We start from the raw sequence: 18529 nt of genomic DNA on the forward strand, positions 1-18529 counted from the left end.
ACAATTGCATTTAATAAATAGAGATGAGTCATGGAGAATTGAAGAGTATTAATCCAAACCATATCAAGTAATTAGATTATCCACCGCTTATTGTGGTTTTGCAACTTGTTTTTATGTCGGCTTGGTAGTTGGTAATTGCAAACATTAACATAATCTGTGTATTAAGATATAAATTCATATGCCACAAGGTGACTATATATTAATCTCCAGAAATTGGAAATTTTGCTTAAAGTAACCACAACTTTTACTACTGTTTAAAACAGATCTGTGACAAAAAGTCCTACTGGGTGAGACAGTTGGGGGGTGTTTTGCATATCTCATTACAACTTCTCAGTGAACTCGCAGGGAGGGATGGTTCAGTCCTAGAACAAGTTAAAATAGTTATCTTCCATTATATTCAGCAGAGGAAGAATGTTACAGCTGGACTTGTCCAGATACTCGATTCACTGCTGACCAGCTAATCAGAGACCTCATTGGAAAGCCAAATGAAGGAGTTTCTGTTAGTTCTGAAGTTTTAGTGTATCGACTTATCGAAGTTTTCAGTTAGATAACCTTGTAAAGTCTTGCTGCCATTGCTTTTCGAGTGCAATAATAGACTATCCCTAGACTGTGCATAAGGCTTCCCCCTGTAGCATTTTGTATGCGGCAAAATTCCCGCTAGGGATGCGTGTGATGGATAAAGTGTGTCCAGTTCTTCTGGGTTAGTCTGGTGCTTACTTTGTAATTGCTGTGATTTGTTTCTGTCCCTCTGGAATTACTGTTGAATCAGTACCAGGTGAATCTTAGACAGAATATTAGGTTTAGCTTTGGCTTAGAAAAACTGTTCTTTTAGATTGTGTAAGTATTTTATAGAAAATAACTGCTTGTGTCTCTTTGCTTTAGAGCCCTGAGCCTTTTTTGTTCACACTAGCGATCTTGCCTTACATATATCACATTAAAGCAATGAAGAGATGCATGTTTAGAACTCTAATAAATATTCTAGACAGGGTATATGGTCTTTCCATTTGTGTTGATGGAATAAGGCTATTGCTTTTATAAATCTCACTATTCAGGAGTCCATATGAATAATTCAGTCAGGAATCTAAGTTCTTCATATATAGCCACCTGCTCATTATTCAGAAATTCTTGTTACAGTCTGCTGTTGCCCTAGCAACATTCTGAAAATTAGTGTTGCATCTATGAAAAAGCTTTTGTTTATCTAGCAAAGCCCACTATCCAATCTGAATTGTAGCAGGATGCATCTCAAGTGGTTACTCCAGGTCCCAGCCCTAGTTGTTTAAAAAATAATAATCTCCTTTTGTGTGGCAGTAATTGAAAATTTCTTCTGTCTTTTTTATTCTTTTTAAGTAGGCATAGATATTAAATGTGATGCTGAGTTTCCTTAAACTCCCTTTAGAGTCTGATCATGCCATTCTATTATCTCGTTTGAGTAAAGATGCTTGACTGTGCAGATATGCAAGAAAGTAAAGATCGCGTGTTGACTCCTCGTGTTCTCAGGTTCCCTCTGTGTCTCCTACCCACCTTTCTCCTCCCTCTCCCTGTTGACTTCTCCATGAGAAGTCAAATCTTGTTTAACCTTAACAACTGGGATTTAAGAAGATTTTTCTTTGTGCTTATGAAGCTGACACTGGCTGAATTTGGAGTGGGAGGAGGGGTGGTGTTAACGAAGTCCTTGAATCTGCTAATGCCACAGCTAACAGAAGTCACTCCCAACTTCAGCTCTCCCTATTACGGGTTGAACATACTTATCTCCCAAGATAGTGCTCATAGTTGTTTAAAATTCTTTGGAATAATAACACAATTTTGTTGTGCTACCCAAACTCAGGTTTTTACAAATATGAGGGAAGGTTTATTATTAGGGGTTTTGTTGTTTTGGAGGTAGGGGTTATTATTCAAGAACTTCTATTTTAGCTGTTCCTTTGCAGAAAATAACACTGGTTTATAATAAACACTTTCCTCGTTCTCTATTCTCACTTCTGTGTTTACAAAACTACTGGTCATTGTGACTTTTTGCTGGAATAGACAAAAACATAGCTCTGTTGGTTTCTTGATAGCTTCTTTGCCAAAAAATAGTTGATTTCACACTGCTTTAACAATCCTCTCCCATGCCTAGTCTGACAGCTCTGTAGGAATTGCTCATGGGGTTTGGACAGCGTGGCTTCCAAATCAGTACATTCGAAAGAATGATTATTTGCACATCACATACCTGATGGAGACCAGGATTTGATGTTAAAGAATTGGAGGGAAAATGGAAAAATATATCCAGTGAGACAATTCAAATTTGTTCTGTTAGTACTTAAAGCAGATACTGTGATTTTAAAAATCTTCTGTTCAGCATTTGGGATCTTCATATGCCTGGCCCACTATTTTTATCAGAACTAACACTGAATGAGATTGTTCAGTAATAGGAACAGCTCGGGGGTGGAAGGACATAATGCAGTGATAAAACATGTATCTGACAAAACTGTTACTTTATCTTTGGTCTAGCTTTGTGATATATTCATCCCTTTGTTTAGCATGAGGCAGTTCTCAGTTGTTTGCTTAAACTGCAGAAGCCATACTTTGTAGAGAAAACACTGCTGCTTAATAAACTAAACATCTCAAACATCAGTCTGTGGCTCAATGTAATTTGAGTGGTTCTTATTCCCGATTATGGAGATCGGCTAGAGCTTCTACTAGTGGGTCTTTCTTTTTCCCCTTCTTTTGTAACACAATCATCTAGCTCTCAAAATGAAAAATACGGGCTTTAAAAATGTGTTCTAATGAGTTTTGTAAAGGGAAAGAAGTTTTTGGTGGCTTGTGATTTTTGGTTGTGTTTTTTTTTCTTCGCTAAGCATGACCTTAAGGACCAAAATTTGTGAAGTGAATGACTACCTCAACTGCAGGATCATCTTCTACTAGAGTCTGCTTTCAGCTAAGTCTTCCTTACTCCTTGAAATAAAGATTTGAGTTGTCTGGTCCAAGAGAGGAGAAGAATTGGACAGAATATGTCTTTCAGCTGCTGCTTTACTTAGTCCCAGAAACATCCCTTCCACGTTCCTAGTAATACCTTTTATTAACTGCGAGAAGCCATGTTTGGTTGGTTGTTTTTTTTTCTTTGAGAAGTCTGGTTATGTGGATGTTACTCTTACTTAATTATTTAGAATTTGTGTACTCCACATAACACCAGAAGTTCACGTACGCCCATAGATATACCTGATATTTTTCTCGTAGATAGATACAATGAGTACTTGTAAAGAGGATTTTGCTCTTGGATTCTGTGAATGCTAGAAGTACTTTTTCATCTTATTTTATACTGTTACACTAGACTTTGTGGTTAATGATAAATTAGTCTGTCATCAGCGATCAGCCCTATAAATGGACCTACCCTACCAGGCAGACACGTGATCATTTGGTATCCGTTGTCCAGAAGGCATTTGAGACATAATTGCGTTTACCCTTTTAAGACTGGCTGTGCACAGTCGGTGTTTTGGGATTGCTTAAATTTAGGGCTTTAGCTTAAGGTCTACTGTATTTAGATCTGGACAACGCTTTGTCATGATCTGGTAACTGTAGCTAATTGGTGACTGGTTTCTAAACAGTAGTAATAGTGTTTCATTTATACTAGTAAGAATGGAGCTGTATTTTACCTCTTGTAACAAAAATAAAACCACCAGAGAAAGATGTTTATTTTAGCTTCATTGCTGTACTGTCTGAACTGTGCTTATGGTGCAGAGGAATGAAATTGCAATGCTTGAGGGTTTGTGCTTTCTTGGAAGTGAGAAGCTTTTGTAGGGAGTGTATATGAACTAAATACAGAATAAGCATTGATGACAAGCCTGGAGTTAACTCAGTTCTCTGTAAGTGAAGATATTTCTGTTCAATCAAATGTTTAAGACTTACTAGCGGTTCATAAGACACAAACTCAAAATCAGTCAAGTGGATGAAACTCAGTGTGATGAGCAGACGGCTTCATATGGCCCTTCTGTGGAGCTCATGTAGGTAGGCCAAACATTGCTGACACTGTTAAGAGTCTTCCTTTCTCATGTAACTGAGAAAAGCTGCTCTAATTCCTTTAGGTTTACAGACAAACTTAGTTTTGGAATACTGATAAATAGATTACTTAAAAGTATCCCATTCTAGTCTTTTTCTAAGCTTTCTCCTTCTCAAGGGTGGGTTTTTTTTTTTGATGTCTTTTTGTTCTTCATGAGTCTTCAAAGAACTAATCTCTTCCTTGTTCATTCTTCTAAAAGGAAAGACTGGTGTTAGTTAGAACATATCAGTTTGGCTGTGTGCTTCCTTCTCCAGGAGTTCCTGTCCTGCCTTTCCTGCCCTGAAAATGTACAGCCCTGTTGATCTTACCACAAGTTGTTTGGGGGAATACAGGACCCTTGTGCCTCAAGTGGCTGAATATTGCAGAGCTGTTAACAGCTGCTCCATCGCTATATCCTATGTGGCAGAGATGCTGTTGCTTTGCTTCTTTCATCAGTTCACATTTCTGTCTGTGTCAATACTGCTGTTCGAAGTTTAAAGAAAACTTCAGTCAGGGCAGTCCAGTCTCCTCTAATCTGAGAGTCAGATACTGGTTAGGGGGCACTTGATGGTGTGCTTTGGCCACTTACTGAGTTGAGTAATTTTGTTAGGAGTTTAAAAAAAAAAAAAAGTCAAGACATGAATTTCCACATTAAATTTTCACGAGGTTTTCACTGCATCTATTATAGAGGGTATTGCTTTGTCAGGAAAATGGTTTTGAGGTGGTTGTGGCTGTGTTGCATATATTCCCTATTTCTGAATTGAGCAAGCCTGAAGAACCCTTACTCCTTTAGCAAGTGTCTCATTGCATTCTAGACTATTGCATGTCTTGTATGCTTGATATGTGGTATTGCTTTGAAATTTAGATTGAATGGAAACTTGATATTTGCTTACCTGATTTTGAGCTTGTAATGCCTATTCTGTTAGATGGTATGTCAGCAAACGTAATTGTGTGTGTTTGATAAGTTACAATTCACACATGTTCTATGTTGAAGATAGACTAAGGGTTGGTAATGCAATTGTAAACTAGCCCCGAATGCTCCAACTCCTGTTTGCAGGATGTAAGTTATTTGTCTTAAGCAGATTATTTCTGTGTCTTGTCTCATTTAAGAGAAACATTAAGGCATTATTTTTATGATACTCAGTTCAAGTTTTTTTTCTTATTTCATGTACACTGATGATTTCTGTGCTCATTTACATGGAGTTGCATTTGGTATAATTACTGTATAAAGGCACTGTAGTGCTGTAGACACAACATCAAACAAGTGTTTGTACAGTACGTTCCCTAGGCAGAAATATGTCAGATAACTATTGTTTCCTGTCAGAATTCTCTTTTCCTTTTTAATGGTAAGCACAGAAGTCCTGAAGACTGTTTTAATATTAAGCTAAAAGGTATTTCTCATCTCTTAAGGAAAACTTTGGTGACTGTAGGCATTGGTGGTTTTCTTGTGGCTTCTGTGTTGTGGCTGTAAAGAAGCTTCCCTGTGAAGGGACTGAAATTGCAGTAACTAGACCTGCATTTTGCCATCTTCCACCTTAGTTTGCCTCTATTTTATTTCCCCCTTCCCTCACTTGGGCATATTTTTTTCCCCATTTCCCACTTCAATGAAACCCACCACTAAACTCACACCTTCCTGCACCAGCCTGTGTGGAACAGCAGCAACTGAAAGGAAGACAACCTGATGGGAAGAAAAGTAGAGTGAAGTACACCATGTTGTACTTCAACCAATATTGTACACCAACTTTAGAAGTGAATCAAATCCACTCTTGCTACAACTGTGGGGTAGGAAAGATCCTAAATCGTTGTATTTTGCACCTAATGTAGGTGTTAATGCCTCCCTCCACCCAATTTAACATAGAAACAAAACTTACTGCAGAAAGCTTCATTGAATACTGTACTAATTGTCTGCATCTTTAAAATGGTAGAATTTTAAACTAAAATGGAAACACCAATGCAAGGACGTACCATGAAGCTATCAGTGAAATTTGACAATGTTATGTTGATTCCTAGTATGATTTTTATTTTTTTTTTCGGTTGACCATATGTCTTACCTTTATGCTTTTATTCAAAGGGACACCTGCTGATGATGGTAGTTAACAGGCTTAATTGGCTGTGGGTGCACATCACAAAGACTTAGAGACTTTTTTGAAGCTTCTGCTGAAGGCTCAGCTTCTAGTTATGGGGGGGAAACATACTGACTGCTATCCCCATGTTTAATCCATCAGTTAGAGCAGACCAATAAATTTATGTAGGGGAAAAAAGGTTTGGCTTTTCTTCCAGGAAAGTAAACCCAGACTAGTCTATCCTCTCCTGGTCATTGACAGTCTTCAGGATAGGAGTTACAGAAGCTCATAAAAGCAAAAAAGACGTATTTGATATGTTTACAACTCTTTATAGTGTGTGTGGGGCTAAGTTGTAGGAAAATCAACAAAAATTTTTTAAGGGGGAGTGAGGAGTAGAACTAGTTCACTGCCCAGTTCTCTTTCTCTTGGTACTGCTTTATGTCCTGTTTGGGCTTAGCTGCACCTTGTTGCTGATCTTGCTTATCGAAAAAATACTCCCAGGTTCTTTGCTGTGACGTGTGTGAGTGCCAAACCCAACTCCATCAGTAGTTCGATACGCACATGCAGACACACGTTTTCCTAGTGACTTGTGAGGAGACTCATGACAGATGTGCTGACATTCGTGTGATCTGTATAACATGTCCAAAATTTAAAAACTCTGGTCTTTGGCAGCATTTGGAGTACAGACCCCGCAATGAATGCCTTATGCACATAGGTGTTTGTCTCTCTGGAATCCATTATATTAGTTAAAAAAAAAAAGGGGGGGGGGGGAATCTTCTTCTCTAACATCCTGCCAAAGAAGGCTTTACCACGACGAGTAATGCTCCTGTTCCAGACTAGTTGAAAGGGGAGAAGTGAGACCTCTGTCAAAATACCAAGGACCTCCCAGAACTATGCCTTCTGTATTTATTTTCTTAAGGGTTGTTATAGACTTGTCTGTTGGGAGCCAGTTGGGTGTGTTGGTGCGCCCAGACGTTATCTAGATGGAAAGCACTCTTGCCTGCACACCTGAAGCCATAGCCTGGGGTAGAGCGACCGGAAAGATGGGCTTGTGTACTACTGTAAGGAGGTAACTGTTGAGTAGAGAGATAGCCAGCAGTTACGTTGAACCTGCCGTGCACAACAAAACCCCGTAACAGGTATTCCAAGAGCAGCCACCTTCAGCTAAAGGAAAATGAGAAATACTGCTCCATTCGCCTTCCAGCCTTGGTATGCAGGATTCTTCAGAGTGGTGACTGGGGAAGTGCGAAAGGGGGTTACCATTCATTCGGTAGTGCTGCAGATGGGAAGCAGTAGCAGTCTCTCACGAGCAAGAGAATTTTAGACCCCTGGCCTAGATACTGATTTAGGAAGTGTGATAATTAGTGTATGATGATAACTGACTTTTTTATTCACCTCTCTGTTCAGTAAATGTTTTTCTTCCCTGTTGGGTTTCTGATAGCAGTTACGTGCCAGTCCAGAAAACGATCGTGACATTCATGCTGTCGACGACAGCTGCGTTTGCCTGCTGGCACTGAGCTAACCGGTGTTGGTTTAAGTTGCATTCGCAGTGCTAAGCCGAAGAAGTAGCAGCTCATTGCAGCTTTCCAGTATCTGAAGGGGGCCTACAAGGGTGCTGGGAGAGGACTTTTTACAAGAGCCTGTAGTGATAGGACAAGGGGTAATGGGTACAAATTGAAATCAGGGAGGTTTAGATTAGATGTCAGGAAGAAATTCTTCACAGAGAGGGTGCTGAGGCACTGGAACAGGTTGCCCAGAGATGTTGTGGATGCCTCATCCCTGGAAGTGTTCAAGGCCAGGCTGGATGAGGCTTGGAGCAACCTGATCTAGTGGAAGGTGTCCCTGCCCATGGCAGGGGGGTTGGAACTAGATGGTCTTTAAGGTCCCTTCCAACCCAAACCATGCTGTGATTCTATGGTTCTATAAATGGAAATGTTTAGAAAGGAAATCAGTGTCTTCACAGTACGAGTGGTTTTGTCCTCCTCACAGGTCACATCGGAATTTCTGTTTGTGTGGTATAAACGCTCATTTTGGGAGTAGCCCGACTGTTGGTGGCAAAAGCGATTAAAATCTGTACAGCCGTTGTATAGCACGTTCACAGCTCCAGAAGGCTTTTGCGTCAGTCGCTTGTGCATCCCTCCGAGGAGCTCGGCGTAGGCAGTTGGGTGGCTGTACGTGGCGAGTGGCCGGGTGTCCCTGGCAGCGCAGCACCCAGCTGGTGTTCTGTGGGCTCCCAGGCTTCAGCAGGTGCCTCCACGCGGGCCTACGGACGCCGGGGGCTGAGCTAAGCCACTCGGTGCCACGCGCTGTGTGAAGGGCACACGGGGCCTTGTGTGAGGCGTCATGGAAGGCACCTCTGCAGTAACTGCATAATGAAGCACAGTGCCAGTAGGGTGCAGGTATGCGAGTTTGAAACGGTATTTAAACACTGTCTGAGAGGAGCAGAATTAAACGTCTGCAGACAAATTGCAGCTTGCATTTGGATTTCCTTTTAGGCCACAAAAGCCATTTGAGGCCTAATCTATTAACAGAGATCATCAGCTTCCCTAAAACTCTTCTTTCTTTAAGGACTGAATTTAAGAAGATTTTTTTCTTATATCCTCTTGCTTAATAATGACATTCTTTCTAATTTTTATTTACTGGATGCTCTGCTTGTGCTAGGATTGGAAAACCATTATAAATATCTGCTAAAACAAGGCAGTTCGCCTAGGCAGAAAAAATGGGAGACACCTTTATTTTTTTAAGGGTTGCTGTTGTCTCTATTCTAATGAAGAACTATAAGATTTTTTTTTTAATGTAAAGATGAGTTTTGGACTATAACATAGATATCAAATCAAAATAGCAAAAGTATTTACAGAAGGCCATAGAAAAATGATTCTTCCTATGCAGGATGTTGGTGACTACTTTGTATTGTGGACTAAATCTCCTTTTGTTGAGATAACAAGTAATTTCGGGTGGCTGTTGAAAATCATGACACCTAATTCCATGAAGATCAATAGCCATTCACATTTTTTTGAAGTTTCTGCACCATCAAAGCACACCTCAGAACTGCTACAGCTTTGTTATAACCTAGGCAAAAATACACTGCTAAAGGATTAATGTTTGTTAGGGGGATGGTTCTAAAATTCTGATTTGTTGTCACATGATGATTATAATAAACAGATTTTTAGGCTACGGAATGATGTATCTGTGTATCTTGTTGATGCGATATCTTTTGTGAAGGTGTGGAAACAAAACATAAGGGAGAGTAGTGATAGCTGCCCGTGGAAAGTTCTGGGGTGTTTCTCTTGTTTGCTTTGGTGGGTTTTATCTTTATTTTGCTGTATGCAGGGAGAGACCATAATGGGATGGTAATTCACCAAGGTACTGATTCCCCCTGGTTATAAGGGGGAAAGAAAGTGCCTATTGTATTTGAAGCTTTTACATCATCACTTCTTTTTTAAAGCAAGCCCATTTCCTAATAATTAATATCGGGGGCCCTAATCAGAATCTTTAATCTGGCCTGGGAACTCTAGGAGTCTGTTTTGACTGTCCACTGCTGAAGTTTGTGTGTCTGGTTTTGCGACCCTCTTCTTCCTGTTGTTATTGATAGAAATACTGAAGGAAAAGTGTAAACTGGCATATTCCAAGAATAAAACCTGAATTCTGTATGAAGAGTTGTTAGTTGCTGTGTGCACTTCTGGATGGCTGCTTTCTTACGAGATACAAATGTTCATTTCCTTTAGAAGGCTGCTCTTTGAAGGATATCCTCTGGAATACTTACAGGCAACGGGTCAGTTCACTTACTTAAAATATCTGGGATGGAGGGAGCTTGATCTTTGACTATTTTGATGTTTTACTTTGCTACTGTATCATCTGAGGGCACGCACTTTATTTGATGTTAAAGGTTTTCTGTATGTACTTTTTGGTACATATTTTCTTTTAAGTGTGGTGAAAGTCTAGATGATTCTGCTGCTGCATCTGAAGGGAAAAATATTTATGTACTCTTACTTCGATCTTGTTTCTAATACACTAATATTAATGCTGAGCTGGAAAGACTCTTGATGGTACCTTTGTATTTATATTACCTTTATGTTTGGTAATATAGAACAAGCTTGTAAGGTGGGTTTTTTTAGTTTTGTGGTTGGTTTAGTTGTTTTAAGCAACCTTAAACAACTCAGCTTATACTTTTACTGGGCTATAAAACCTCTGTGACATTTAGTAAGAATTGATACCAATATAAAGTGAAACCCAGCTATTTTTTCATAAGGTAATAACTTTATTTCCAACGGACACAGGAAAAAGAGACTGTGACTCAGGCTCTATTCCATTTTATGGTCTTAACACTAAAAATCTGGCTCCAGGGAATGATCCAACAGGTGATTCTTCTTCATTTTTTTAAGAGTTCCTTTTAATACGAGAACTAAATATTTCTATTTGGTAGTTTAACACAGGTAGATACTTCAGTTTGGGGCCCTTCGGACCCAAAAGGACTTTGTCCTAAAGGTATTAAATAGATACACAACAGTATTATGCAGTGATGCAGGTTATTGTTCCACGTGGTATTAGAGTGTGTTTGATGGAATTGTCAGAGGCTTTCTAAATACACAGTTGAAAATGAGTGAAATGTTTATGGAAAATAATTGTGCAAGATGACAAAAGGGTGATGGGTGATGTACACGAAGTGACGATAGGAAGGGAAGAGTTGGGGATTGCTTAACAGGTGAAATGGCTTGAAGCTGGGGGAGGGTGCTGGTGGGTACAGAACTGCGTGTACATCAGCTGTAGAGCTCCCAGGGTAGAAACAGCTTAAGAGACGGGAGGAGTTGTTCTGCTCTCAGTTCGTTTCTCTGAATGATGTAGGCTAAGCCAACAAAATCTTCTGTCAGCATAGTTGTTTCTCAGAGCTTCTGCTGGTACAGCAATATCGTGTCAGGAGGGCAATCATTTTTCACGTCCCAGGCCAGCAGAACTGGGCTAGCACAACCGGAAGGTATGTCATGTTGGATTTCCTACGCATTTCTAAATAGTTCTTTCCTGGTGCCTTTTGACAGGCATGTTCTTGGGGGGAGGAGGAGCGTAGCCGCTCAACATGCGCATTCTCCACCAACCTAGTGCAGGGCTATTGTTGAGGTGTGTCATTTCTGAGAAGTTAATGCTGTAATAGTGTTCAGGCTAAAATGGCTTTTGTCTGCCAGCATTACCCTGTGCAGATGCTTGTCAGTGAGACCACAATATAAACCCTCTTTGTTGTTAACTCTCTTGAAGTCTGTCTCAGAAATTATTTTCTTTCTCTCCTCAGCTAAAAAAAAGAAGTGAGAACAGATCTTAATGGTGCTCTGGCTTTAAATAGCGTGTAAACCATTTAAGCTTATTTTAGTTACCCTAATGAGAGTGGAGTAGCCACAGAGCTGTGGTTTATAACAGGACACATGTGCTAGCCAAGTCGGTTTTTGTCCAGCACATTGTTCACTGCTGGAACTGTAATTTCTTTAGAAACCCTGCATCTGTTGAAACATGTGGATTGAACATTCCTGGTCGGTCCGGAGGACTTTGGTGGTTCTTCATGTTCTGTAGTTCCCCTAGTCAAAACTAATATTGTAGTGCGGCTTTTTCCTTAGGTAGTATCCTAGTATGCCAACTATTTCCTTTTCCCAAAGTGGTTAAATATACATACATTCAAAAAGGAAAATACCTGAAGCCTACTGCATGTAACATTAAGCTGGAAGCACCTTAAGACAATCCCTTTCTCATGGTATATTGTAGCTCGGGCTACATCCTGGTGACTGTTCCATTGCCCATGGGGAAACCAGGGGAAGTTGTTCACTTCTTTTGATGTACTTTGCTCTGATTGTTTGTATCTGCAAAGTGAAGTCCAAAAAGAGCTCCTAGGAAAATGACAGTGCTCTGTGCAGAACGGAACGGCTGAGCTCCTGAGGAGCCGGTGCTGCAGATGAAGAAGTGCTGTATAGTGCCAGTGTTTTAGTGCCAGTACTTAACTGACTACTGGAGGCAGAGCTGATACAGAGGTCACCACTGCAAAAAGAGGGAGCTACAGCTGGTTCTCTGCCCCTCTTGTTTCTTCATGCTGGCCTGCACTCACAAACCTCCTGCACACCACCCTAGCGCAGTAGCCCAGCAAAAACTGCCCCAGCGGAAGAGCTTGATGGCTCTCGGTCATTTCTTGTTGAATCACACTCTGGAGAAGTTCCGCAAACACCAGAGCTGGTGCGAAGGTGGAGGTAGGACCACACTTCAGGAGCATGGGGCAGAGGCTGTGGGGAGAAGCCACAGCAGCAAGACCTCCCCTTTTTGGCAGCGGAGAGTTCTCTGAGGCCTCGGCCTAACGTGACAGCATTCTTCCAGAACTGCCTCACAGTGGTCCTCCAGAGCTGAGCAGTAGCTGGATACGCTAATTCCTTTGCAGTTACACCCACAGCTTTTGTTAATGTCAGAATGACTTAATTTTTGATGGATATCTTTCTGCCTAAGTCATAATCACTTTCCCCTTTCATCCTAAGAAAGATATGTAACTTTTGGGGAGTGTTTTTGGTTGTTTGAGAGGGTTGGTCACAGAAGCCCTGGGGTTATGATGCTAATATAAATATGTTTATATAGTGTTTAAATGCTTCCTAAAATTATTGAGGTGAAAAACAGCTGGAAAAGCTCTTGTTGTGGCAAGTCTTCTATGTAAGAGTTTTCAAAGATATTTTTTCTAGAGAAGGTCCTGACTCTTCTCAAAAAAAGCCAAACAAACTGCACATCCAAGGAAGGCTTGTATCGCCCGTATGCCAGGGGGTAAGGCAAGACTGTTCCCAGAGACTGTACTGGACTCCTCAGTCAGTTCTGCCACTTCGGCTGTGAGTTGCTGCTGTGTATGTTACGGTGACACACCAGTATTTGTTGGGGTTTCTTTTGTGCAGCCAGTTCTGTAACGCTTTCTGAAATAACATGGATCCTACACAAAGCTTAGGTCTCCCAAAGGAGAAACAGGTGAATCTGTAGATTCCCCTTAAGCAGACAGTGCAGCTTCTGATGAAGACAATACTACTCTAGTCTTTATGTAGTAAAGGTAGGTGTTGTTTAGTGCAGAGCATCCCTTATGTATTTTTCCCCTTCCTGGTACTTCCTCTCCAGGGAAGATTCTCTTTGAAGCAGGAATATAGGGATAACAGAAGTAGGTGGAGGGTGTCCCTGCCCCTGACAGGGGGGTTGGAACTAGATGATCTTTACAGTCCCTTCCAACCCAAACCATTCTGTGATTCCATGATTGGTTCTTCTCAGTTTAACGGATTACAGCATAAATAGTACAGAAAATAACCACACCGTGATTTCTCTGTGTGTGTATACATGCGTAAGGGGGTCTGGCTTTTAAGCAGAGGGATTTTAGCTCTGTGATTCCAAGCTAGGAGAATTCAAATATAGCAGAAGTAAACCAACAGCAAAAATGCTTTACTGTAGATCACTTTTATTAGATTAATTAGTCTGTTCTTAACTCTGTCCCCACTGGTTTGAGCACATTCCCAACCTCTTCACTTAATTTGATCCTGAAGATGGTTCTTGTAGTTGTGAATGGGGAATTCCTTATGGCTGGTCAGAAATCTCCTGCGTTACATCCCATGTTCATCTTCCCCAGGATTGCTCTTCTGAAAGACAGGAAAGACTTTGGAAGTATGAAGTATGTAGAGGGACTGGAGAGAACCACTTCCGGTCTTTATCTCTTTTTACATTCAAGCATATGGAAACTATATTAAAAAATGGAAAAAACCCTATACAAAATTTTCGCATGTATATAAAAGGCTGGAGCAAATACCAGACTTCCTTTCTGCCTGTCTCTGTGCCTTACTACTTACTGTCCCCCTCAGCAGCCCCTTCCAGTTGCTTCTTGGTCCCCTTTCTCACTGTCTTTGCTGTGGTTGCAGGCCTTTTGGTGCTGGGATAGACAAACATCTCAGCTACGGCAGCTTCCTGCTTTAAATGTTAAATCCACTAATTGCTTGTGCTTTCTTCTTTTTAGAGTCTAACAGATACACAGTGCTGCGGGTATGGCTTTCTCTCCGTTGTTTCACGTAAACCTGGTCTGGTTTCGGGGAGAATACAAATGGATAATTACGTTCCAGCCTTTAGTGCTCAGATAATAAAGTTAATGCATCTTGTACAGCTTTATGTGTAACTAGGACAGAGTTGAGAGCTAAGACAAGGTGCTGTGTGCAGTCTGGAGATTACTGAACGACTTCAACAAGCCTCGCTGGGAACCTAGCGCTAACTGATTTTGACTGTCAAGTTTAGGGGGTGAACTACTTAAAAACCCAGTAAAAATGAGGTAGTTGGATCTTGTCCACAACAAGGGGTACTCTTGAAGCCTGTGCAAGAATTCCGTTGAAATATCTGGTGAACAGAAGCCTGTTTAAGCAATAAGTTTTCATTTTAGCTTTCGGCTGACGGTGCGTCCACTTTGGGTGCTGAATGTAGATTTTTCGCCCCCACCCTTCTAGTGCAATTTCCTGCCCTGAATGTGATTGATACCAGTTATTTTGACAGCTGTTCCTGGGGTCGTTCTGACAGTAACAATATCAGTAATAGCTTTAACAACAAAGAACAAAAAGAAATCACCTTTTAGTTTTTTTCTTCTTTTTAAAAGAATTGATTTCTTACGTCATGGGCAGAGAAAAGCTTCCTATCTCCATCTCCATTGCCAACAAGAAGGAGATGGAGGCCTTGATGCCTATTAGAGAAATTGGATTAAGTTGAGTAGATCCTGTTCCCAGAAATATCCTCACTCATTACAAGTCAGTTTAGCTGGTTTGCATATGATGATTTTCAAGTCAGAGCCTGAAACAAAGGACCCAGTGGTCTTCCCTGTATCATGATTCAAGAGGCTTCTACCATAAAACTCAGCAATGGCTTTGCTTGATGTCATCTTTTTTGTCGCTTGTCTTCTGGGTTGTGCAGAGGGAAGTGATGCGAGTACAGCATTATCACCTTCTGCCTGAAAAGCGTATGCCTGCAGAGTACTGGACTTCTGTCTCGCAGCTGAGGAGAGCAGTTTTCCCTCTGGAAAGGGACACGTTCAGAATAGGTGCCTAGACGAAGTGGTTACCACATTGCAGGAAGAGAATCCCCAGCGTTTTGGATGAATGGTGGTGGTATGCAGATACGTTTGGCAGCGTGAGTTGCGCTGGGGATGCCGATAGCCGTTTTTTTAAATGCAGTTGCAAAGGGACAGGAGCTTGAGTGACTTTGATGTAAATAAAGAAAAAACTTGGAGATGTTGAGTACACTTACTACAGTTGTGACTTGTGTGGGGAGTAGCAATTAAATTACACTTAATTTCCAAGACTGTATTTGCAACTCGATGTAAATTCTCAGTCTTCAGCCTCTAATCTTTTTTAACATTTCTCTAAAAATGATACAATGTATGTCAGTAAACAAAACCAAACAGCAAGTCTTGTTTACAGTAAAGGTTGTTCATCAGAGCTTCTTCATAAGTCTTAAATCACCATATGGATTGTCTGGAAAAACTAATTCAACAGCTGAACAGTACTGCGTATCCCATGTTGCGTTTTTGCACCCCTGTATTTCCCATTTGTTCTTTCATCTGCAGTCCTTCCCCCCCTGTTATGTGCAGTGAATAGGGTCTTCAGCAGGCCTGACTCACAGCCCATCTTTGGTCTTTCCTTCCTGTGCTGCTTTGCAGTAAGGTTTGTTCATCAAAATGTGTCTAGGATCTCATCCCTCTCACCAAACTGGGTGTTTCTTTGGATCTAGAGAAGTAGTTATAGCCAGGCTTTAATCTCACGTGCAGGGAGAGCTGGAGGTGTGTGGGCCCGTGTGCTGCTCTTTCATGCCATCTTAATCGTGCTGAGGGAACAGTTCAGCACCATGAGGTGCTCCCCTCAGAGTTGTAACTACTTATGATGGGTTAAGATACCTTAGCACCTAAGGAAGAGGTGTAACAAGCTGCACATTGTTGAAATCCCAATTTAAAATTCTGCTTACCTAAACCTCGTTCGCAGGGTTTATTTGGGGGCAAGGGGGGCAACATTATTCTTTATGTGCAGGTCTCATCTCAACTGGTGTTTGTGCTGTTTTTATGGTGGTTTCCCAGGAAGGGATCAAGAGACTGCAGTATTTCTGTGTGTATACAAACACCGTGGTGGCATGTAGAGATTGTGAAGTATTTGCTTTCTTTTGTTTCGTTGTAAATCCCACATCCCATCTTCAGCTCTCCAGGTTTTTCTGGAGACACGATATGGCTCTTCTCTCATGTAAAATTGATGTTATATTTAGCTTGTTTCCTATTACATCATTTTTTTGTTAAACTCTTGAATTATTAGAGTGACAAATAAAACTGTTAAAAGGCTGGGTACTCTCACAGCCTGACCTTGTGATTTTGATATTCTTTTCTCGTGACCTCAAACTGAAACGCGTTCAGAGTCCATCAGCTAAGATGCAGCTTGTTGGAGACACTGAGATCTTGCATGACTTGTTCCATCCCTTCCTCCTGCGTGTAGTGCAATTCTTCATTTTCCAGGAGAAGAGTTCAGTGCAGGTTCTTCACCTGTATCGGTTAAAATCGTGTTTATAAGCATGGAATAAATGTCTCGTTTTGTTTCTTAATTCCACTTGAAACAGCTCTGGTGTTTTTCACCTGTTTGTTTTCCCAAAACAATTCTAATTATCCCGTTACATGGAAATGAAGTAGTTCAGCTGAGGTGACAGAAGGTGTTCTTGATGTTGATTATCATTTGTAGTGTTGTTAATAAGCCCCTGACTAGCTGTGAGGAAAGTGTTTGGGCAATGCAATACGGAGATGCTTCCCAGCTGTGTCCTTCCTGTGTATCTTTCACAGGTTTGAAAGCTGGTTATTTGTGTTCCTTGCTTTAGGCTGGTTTTGCCGTGTTGGTAGGTTACATTCTGGTTGCTGTTGGATGTCTGTTGCCCACCACTTCAAAGGCATGTTTCCTTGTGGGTGGGGATACGACTTATTCCTCAGAAAAGCCAATCCGAAAGACGGGGATGATGGAACATCATCAGTTGTGTAGGAATGTGTAAATCCTCATGCAATAGCAATCGCTTTCATGAACAAACTGAAATTTTCTTCTGTAATTCCGGTTGCCTAAAATATGGATTGTGCGTTGTGCTTGTAGGTTATTAACTAGGACAAAGAAAAAAGTGGTTAGGTTAACGGGGATTTGAGAGCTTTCCTGGACTATTACTCCTCCACACCTGCTGGGCTGCTTATTTCTAACTGTCTTTTCAGACTCTTATAGGAGATACCTGCTGGGTTAGAGAAACGACGTTTCTCTACGAGTGCCAAGAAAACAGTTATTATGACTACTGGTGAACTCTGTAATACAGAAGTAGCTTGGAAGTCTAATGGAAAGTGCTACTGCTGCTAGATAAAGCGGGTAGAAGGAATAGATATGACGCATGCTGAGTTCTTATGTGGGTTTGTGGGGGTTTTTTCTTGAAATGACTATTTAAATTCTTCAGTGTCATCATGTTTCCTCTCCCCTCCCACCCCAGACAAAGGTATCACCTATTTCCTTTGTTGATTTTTTTAGGCATTTGAAAGGGATGTTCTTGCTGATTCAAGACACCATAGTTCTGTCCAGGACTCTACACTGGGGATAAGGACATGGGACTCCTCCTGCCAGATTCCAGATGGTTCATTACAACTGACATCTTGGTTGACAACTGTGAAAAGGAACTTTGGATTATTTCACTTTGGGGATCGTGGTCTCCCACAAAAATAAACTGTAGGACATATCAGGTACTAACTCATACTTACATAGACTTTTCCATAATGTTATTTGATTATTTGCTTTCTATGAAGGACTTGAAGCATTCAGATCTTATTCTTTGTTTCTTTTAAGAAATGTAAAATTCTTGGTTTTGTCTTGCACTGTAGCTGAGTAATGACAAGAAATTGTGTTTCTTATTTCTTGGGGAAAATTGGGGTGGTTCTGTTACAGCTTTAATCATTAGAGTTCTCTCTTATATCAATAATTCTAAGTACTATATAATTATTATAAATTATAATTGCTGATAATGGTGGATATTATCCTGATTACCAAAGCTGTCTCTTTCTTTCTTTCTTTGCTGCTTTTGAGTGAGCACTTAATTTTATTAAAACTAGTTGTCTGCTTTTAGTGGGTAAGATAGTTCCTGCATTCGGAGCTCATCCAGTTGTTACCTGGCAACTAGGAAGCCTGAGAGTTTTAATGAAATTTATGAATCTTTCCACACATGGTGCGTTATGATTCATCTTTTTTGTTTCAACTCTTTTAAAAGAAATCGGTACCTAATTCTCTAGTCCTCAAATGAGAAAAGCTTCCCTTGTTTCTGTTGGAACGTAGTTTGACTGGGGGAATCTGAATGTTCAGTTGTTTTAAAATGCAGAAGGGAAGATCTGCAAGCTCTGTCCTACAGTGTAGCTCTTAGTTCTCGTTTATATAGACATCTGTATAAG

Source organism: Eurypyga helias, unplaced genomic scaffold (genome assembly GCF_000690775.1).
Source record: "Eurypyga helias isolate BGI_N326 unplaced genomic scaffold, ASM69077v1 scaffold15149, whole genome shotgun sequence".
NCBI lineage: Eukaryota > Metazoa > Chordata > Aves > Eurypygiformes > Eurypygidae > Eurypyga > Eurypyga helias.